The sequence below is a fragment of the Pseudophryne corroboree genome, chromosome 8 (genome assembly GCF_028390025.1).
Source record: "Pseudophryne corroboree isolate aPseCor3 chromosome 8, aPseCor3.hap2, whole genome shotgun sequence".
NCBI lineage: Eukaryota > Metazoa > Chordata > Amphibia > Anura > Myobatrachidae > Pseudophryne > Pseudophryne corroboree.
Window position 1 is genome coordinate 299,069,150 of NC_086451.1, and position 7,779 is coordinate 299,076,928.

General features: G+C 46.2%; 1 protein-coding gene across 1 annotated transcript in view; it reads right to left on the reverse strand.

Moving 5' to 3' along the window:
* The window catches only part of AKAP14 (A-kinase anchoring protein 14), a 90,593-nt gene extending 85,377 nt beyond the window's left edge, over positions 1–5,216 (reverse strand). Inside the window, exon 1 of the mRNA XM_063937332.1 lies at positions 5,115–5,216. The gene's annotated coding sequence lies outside the window, so the exon portion shown is untranslated. The remainder of the gene's footprint in view (positions 1–5,114) is intronic.
* Positions 5,217–7,779: the final 2,563 nt, after the last annotated feature.

Sequence of the window (7,779 nt, forward strand, 5' to 3'; positions counted from 1 at the left end):
GGCCGGCCGCCGGCAGATCGTAGTGAACCCATTTATACAGCTGGGAGAGGAGTCTAGATTACATACTGAGTGCAAATGTGCACCAAGTCCCAAGAGAATAAAAGGGACGGAGAGACTCAAACAGAGTAGATCTAAGGAAGCCGCTGATGTCGTAGGCGGGGAAATGCATCATCAACACACGTTGGAACTGAGAGCTGGCCTGTGCATGCCTTACAGGTGATAGCTATACACGTCGCAGAGCGGGAGCAGCCTGATTTATGCTGTGCAGCGGAGAGCTTGGAGTATGGAGTTCCCTCTAATACACATAATGCCCACAGCAGTAGCGCCCCTCAGTAGTAATGCCCCCCTTAATTTGCCCCCAGTAGATGCGCCGCTACAGAAAGGAAAAAAACAAAACAAAAATCACATTACTCACCGTGCCCCGTTCCCGCGTCCGACCCCAGAAGTCTTCCTGGCGCCCGAGCCTTGGCACTATGGGAGAGACATCATGACATCTCTCCCATAGCGCACACTGACAGAGCCGGAAGCCGGAGCTCAGTATTGAGCTCCTGCTTCCAGCTGCCGATGTGGAGAGTGAGCCGGGCGCCCGCTGGTAACACAATCTCAGCGGGCGCCCGGCATCTCCCTGCAGCGCCGGCCACATATCGGGTTAGGTGAGCCGGAGGAGGTAGAACTGTGTTCCGTCTCCAAGTGGAACTGACGGAACGCAGTTCCGCCCCGTTCCGGCTCACTTTAACCCGGGGACAGGCAATACAATTTTACGTGACAGCCTAGAGACTGATGCGTCCACTATTGGTGGATCTTCCTCTAGGGGAAAAGGAAAAGATGAGAGCAACCTTTTAGGGATTTGAAATTTCATATCAGGATTAACCCACGGTTCTTCAAACAGGGTATTCAATTTCTTTGACGCAGGAAAAGTGACTGAGGACTTCTTTTTTACATTAAACTAAGATTCCTCACACTCCTCTGACACCTTATCAGGAATTTGCAGAACATCCCTGATAGCCTCTATAAGAGCCTCAATTCCCTGTGACAGAGTAGCATCCCCCCCACCCTCCAAATCCACCTCACCCTCCTCCATGTCTGACCCATCAGCGTCAGAGTCAGACTGCAGGATATGGGCCAGAGATAGTTTTTGCGGACAAATGAGAGAGGATTGAGACGCTGGTTTAGGGACTGAGTCTCTATTCATAAACTCATACACAGTCTGTCTTAAGAATTCCGTCTCTTTCTCATTGCGGGATAGCTTTGTAGAAATATTTGAGATCATTCCCTTAATGGTAGTAACCCAAACCATTTCAGCCCCGCTATTCTTGGAAGGTGCACTGCCCTGAGTACCCAGCAGTGAGCCCCCTGGTGAAGAGGAACACTCCGCTGTACAAGATACACACTCTTTGCCTGACATAATGTAAATGTGACAGCACACACACACACACACACACACACACACACACACACGAAGAGGTTAAGCACAATTAACCCACAAAGAGCCCTTCAGGGAGACACAGCCCCCACCGCGCCCTTATCGCTAATGCAAAGCTTAGCTGGGTTGCAGACTAAGTACACTGATAGGGGACCCCCACCCCCCCTATGACCTCCTGGAACCGCTGAGGTAATCTGGAGTCTCTCCGGAGGAGCTGCGCGTCCCTGTCAGCGGGGAACGGGACCATTAACCCTTCAAGAGGTTGGGCCGTCCCCCCATTCTAAGTCCCACAAAGCAGGCAGGCTGGTGCCAACCAGCCCTGCCTGAAACTAACATAAAATAAATGCAGAAAACGCTTCAGGAGCTTCCATAAGCGTGACCGGCTCCTCCGGGCAAATTTTCTAAACTGAGTCTGGTAGGAGGGGCATAAAGGGAGGAGCCAGTCCACACTATCAAATGGACCCGTCTATACCTCATGGTACTAAATGGAACCCCAGTATCCTCTAGGACGTTAGAGACAAGAAGATATAAATATAAATAAAACTAAATTGGATAAATATGGTATAAATTTGTTTGTTTTGAGAGTAGGATTTGCACAACGGTGTGAACATAAATAAAAAAGACTAGGTTTCAGCTATATATATGGTTTCTTTATTTGTGTGGTCATTATATGTGGATATTTTGTATATATTGTGATGGAATAATATGAAAGCTATAAAGGGATTCATAGGAAGAAGGTAGAAAATTCCTCTCCCGTGATTTATACAGCTGGGAGAGGAGTCTAGATTACATACTGAGTGCACATGAGAGAATAAAAGGGACGGAGAGACTCAAACAGAGTAGATCTAAGGAAGCCGCTGATGTCGTAGGCGGGGAAATGCATCATCAACACACGTTGGAACTGAGAGCTGGCCTGTGCATGCCTTACAGGTGATAGCTATACACGCCACAGAGCGGGAGCAGCCTGATTTATGCTGTGCAGCGGAGAGCTTGGAGTACGGAGTTCCCTCTGAGCCCACCTACCATGGGGGCAACGAGTTCAATATAACAGCGGTTGCTGTTAACCACATGCTCTATACTGAAGATTGATGGACATCCAAAATAGAGTAGAGGAAAGTTCCTCAGGACAATTCATCTTCTGGATAAGGCCATTTTGGGTTGTGGCACCAGTGGTTGGGAATTCAGATTCGGAGCAACTTCATGTAAAAGGGTAATACATACAAAAGCTCTCTCTCTCTCTATATATATATATATATCTATATCTATATATATCTATATCTATATATATATATATGTCAAAGCTGCTTGCTACCAATTATACTAACCACCTTCTTGCTGAACATTTTACAAGCTCTAAAACAAATTGCATGTTACTAATCAGTTAATTTTGGCTGCCACATATGGGATGGATTAAATCACACAGAACTGTTCGAACTTTCTGGCCAAACTAACTATTTTATTTACTGCAGCAATAGGCTATGGCCACACATAGCGGCCAAGCAGGTCCCGTTTAGCGGGATCCGCTTGGCCGGAAGGAGACTGCATATGGGCGCCCACACATCTGCGGCAGTCCCGCCGCCGGCGGATCCGACCGCAGGGCCGGATGGCAGGATGGCGGGATTTCAATGTGAACAATCCCGCCAAATCTCAGATTTGAATGTGAATTTCAATGTATGTGTTCACACAGGACTGTGTTACATTGAAATCCTGTGTGTCACTGGCCGGATCCTGTTCTGCAGCATCCCGCAGAACAGGATCCGTGTGAACACAAAACCCCCCACCCGGCCAAGCGGGTCCCAACGGGACCTGCTTACCCCACCGCACGTCACTGCTGTGTATCCCTGGAATAGGGAAATGTTTCAACAATAATTTTTGTACTGTTCTAGTTGTATAGAAATCACTGACTGTGATATATGTATCGTTATAACAGCTTGTTTTAGACTAAAACAAAAATAATTCAGCTGAATATCACTGTCTTGCTAAATACCATCGCTTTTCACAATTATTCTTTCTTGATTATTTCTTACAGGGTGAGTATGAGTTACGGTCATTAGCACTTAGGTCGAGTTTTTCACATTTTTTTAACTTTTTCATACTTTACGATTCTTGTGGACTACAACTGGGAACGGTAACCTGTGCCGAGCGCAGCGGTAGCAGAGCGAGCTGAGGGGACACGGTGCACTAATTGGGGTTCCCCGTCACTTTACGAAGAAAACTACACCAAAAACAAAGAACTCATGTCAACCTCTTTCCATGTTGACCTTGTACATGTTGACCTATTAACCATGTCGACCTATTGATCATGTCGACCTATTGACTATGTCGACCAATACACAGTCATGATCACCCCTCCCTCCCCCGCTGCATTACCCAAAACCTCCCGGCAGCACCTACACCTAACCGCCGGCATCCTCAGATTGCTGACAATTCACATGGTCATTGTGAACCAGTGAACCATAGTTGCCTACCCTCCCTCATTCTGCAGGAGACTCTCTGTAATAGCAGCAATCTCCCTCACTCCCTGAATAGACCAGCAATCTCCCTGATTGCACCTTAACCCCGTTATGCAGCTGTTACATTTTTTTGGGGGGAAAGAAATCAGAGATCCATACATTCAAATGGGCTCATCAGTGCCATGTCTCTGCATTGGTTATAAGGCACAATGATCCCTATGGCTACATGCGTTTTAGATAAGGTTTCTCGTGGCCACTTACAGTATATGGAACCTCTTGTAAAACACAAAACCCAAACAAATCCTGCAAAATATAAGTGTCTTTTCTTCAACAAATAGATCTTACTAACTTTGGGGCTCATTTACATTTGGATGTAAGTCATTTTAATGACACGCCTCTCCGATGTAGCAGTACGCGCCCGCGCTGATAGGTGTTACTTTCACAATCTCCCTGAAATGCTTTTTCAAAAGTAGGCAAATATGTTGTCAACAGTTTGAGAATGTCAACCTAGTGCCTGTCAACAGTTTGAACCATGTCAGCATTATGATGACATTATGGTGTCAATATTATAAATGTTAACATGGTTACCAACGACTTTTTGATTAGTTGCCATCCCTGAACCTCGCAGGGCATGGCGATGATCAAGCAATGCTGGAAATGCACCACTGAAGCCAGAAAGGCTGTGATGGGTCCTCATTGTCGGCAATGGGGATTGTATCGCCACCGCTAACAATGGGAATTTTATTGCCAATGCCATCTATAGATAACATAATGATACCTTATATAATCATACCTTAATTAGCCATCAAAGCCATAACGCCATATGTTTCAAAGCTTGGAGAGATATAAAGAGGGAAGAGACCAACCAATCAGCCCCTAACTGTCATTTATCAAACACACGCTGTAACATGGCAGTTAGGAGCTGCTTGGCTGGTAGTGTATTTCTCTCCATTTTATCTCTCTGCAAGCTTTGATACATATGCCCCACAGTGTGTACAAGTACAATGACACTATTCGTCAAATCTTTCATTCAAATATATGAAACATCATGGAAAGCAACATATGGCCTCAAAGCCATAAACAAATCTAGGTTTATTTGAAAATGTGTGTTTCCAGACTAGCAAAATAAAAAATATTATGTATTTACTTTATACTATATCTCATTCGCACTACCTAACCTTAGATTTCCAAAGCAGCAGATTATCCTGCTGAATGTGCCATAAGAGATAAATACCTACCAGCTATTTCAGCTAACTGGGTGTGAATGGTGTGTCCTCTGTTCATGTGTCGCAGCTTGTATGGAGTTGCAGGGAACTGTGTTTGAACACAGCTGTAACCAAGGATACCTGAACATCAGCCAATGGCAGCTTTACTGCATAGTCGGAAAACCTTGAGAGGTTGGTCACAATAGGCTACTCTGTTGCATAGCTACAGCCTGGTACATCTTGCAAAGAGGAGTAAACACACTATGATATAAAGCATATACTGTACATGCAGCAAGTTCATTTATACTGTATACTCTTTTTAGTAATCATTGTAGAATCAATCAATAGTTTGACATTTTTGTTTGCTCATTTCTGCATAGATACCTACAGACAGAACAGAACTAACAGTGTTATTGTATTCACTTAACAAGACTTTTCTTCTTAAGTTAACACTAAAAAGTCCAGAACTTGAGGTGCATACAGACTAGGTGATATGGGGCCATGGGGGTAATTTCGAGTTGATCCGTTTCTCGCAGCGCAGCGAACAGGTTACTACTGCGCATGCGTATGCACCGCAATGCACACGCGCGTCGTACGGGTACAAAGCGGATCGTTGCTGGGCGATGGATTTACCGAAGAATCCATTCGCACGGGTGATCGCAAGGAGATTGACAGGAGGAGGGCGTTTGTGGGTGTCAACTGACCGTTTTCTGGGAGTGTTTGGAAAAATGCAGGCATGTCCAAGCGTTTGCAGGGTGTGTGTCTGACGTCAGTTCCGGGACCAAAAAGACTGAAGTGATCACAAGGGCTGAGTAAGTCCAGAGCTACTCAGAAACTGCCAAAAACTTTTTCATCCCGCTCGGCTGCACAGGCGTTCGCACACTTGCAAAGCGAAAATACACTCCCCTGTGGGTGGCGACAATGCGTTTGCACGGCTGCTAAAAGTAGCTAGCGAGCGATCAACTCGGAATGACCCCCCTAATTCAGAGTTGATCGCAGCAGCAAATTTGTTAACAATTGGGCAAAACCATGTGCACTGCAGGGGGGGCAGATATAACATTTGCAGAGAGAGTTAGATTTGGGTGGGGTGTGTTCATACTGAAATCTAAATTGCAGTGTAAAAATAAAGTAGCCAGTATTTACCCTGCACAGAAACAAAATAACCCACCCAAATCGAACTCTCTCTGGAAATGTTATATCTGCCCCCCCCTGTAGTGCACATGGTTTTGCCCAACTGCTAACAAATTTGCTGTTGAGATCAACTCTGAATTACCCCCATTGTATGCAATATCGCTCATTTTTACCCTATTGTCTACAATATCGCCCAGTGTGTATGCTACGAGCGATGCCCGATGCTTGCTCCTAGGGGTCGTTAATGACTCCCACTGTCGGCCATACATGCAGCTCAATCTGACAATATTGTCAGAAGCTGCAAGTTCGGGCCGGCCTCGGCATGATGTCACTGTTCGATATTGTTTGCAATATCACAGAGTGTGTATGCACTATGGGCCTAATTCAGCCCTGATCGTACCAGCAAATTTGTTAGCAGATAGGCAGAACCGTGCGCACTGCAGGCAGGCGGGGGGTGGGGGGGGGGTACGGACGGTCACAGATATAACATGTGCAGAGAGAGTTAGATTTGGGTGGGGTCTGCTAAAACTGAAATCTAAATTGCAGTGTAAAAATAAATAAGCCAGTACACAGAAACAATATAACCCACCCAAATCTAACTCTCTCTGCACATGTTATATCCGCCTTCCCTGCAGTGCACATGGTTTTGCCCATCTGCTAACAAATTTGCTGCTACGATCAGGTCTGAATTAGGCCCTATGTCGGCGGCCCGGGATGGGAGGGGAAACACTATACGACAGAGGTTCCCAAACGTGGTCCTCAAGGCACCCCAACAGTCCAGGATTTAGGTATATCCATGGCTCAGCACAGATGGTTAAATCAAATTGACTTAGGTGCTAATTAAGTCACCTGTGTCCAAGAATGGATACATTTAAAACCAGTACCGTTGGGGTGCCTTGAGGAGCGCGTTTGGGAACCTCTGCTATACGATATCACTCATGGAGCATATTGCCTAGTGTGTACCCAACTTTACTTACCAAGGGGCAGGGACAGACTGAGGCATTTTGCTCTGTGCACACGCCAAAGGTGCTCGCACACAAGGGTGTGTGTCCTCGACTCATGGGGGTGTGGTCACATCTTTTGGGGGCCTGGTCTTGCGACATTCCGCCATCTCTCTGTATGCTGGGCGATTAAACAGAGCGCTGGGGAGTGGAGCTGCTTGCCCAGCACCTGTCTCTGTGTCCTGGGCAGCTAAGCAGAGCACTGTGACACAGCTGCTCAGCCACTCCTGTCTGTCTTTGCGCCGTGCAGCCGAGCAGAGCTGCTCTGCCAGGATTTTAGGCTGGCATTTGCCAGAAGTGCCAGATGGTCAGTCCACCCCAGCTAAGAGGTTTATGTACTAAGCCTTGGAGTGAGATAAAGTGGCGAGAGATAAAGGCCCCGATGTATGATCCTCTGTTATGGGGGGAGAAGTGGTATCAGCACACGTTATCTGATACCGCTTATCCCGCATGTATGCCTTTAGCAGTATACGACAAACGACAGGGGCGCTATGTAAGTAAGAATGCCAAATTGATTTCTCACAAATATTTAAAATGCCCGCTCTAATATATATTGTAAATGCCTG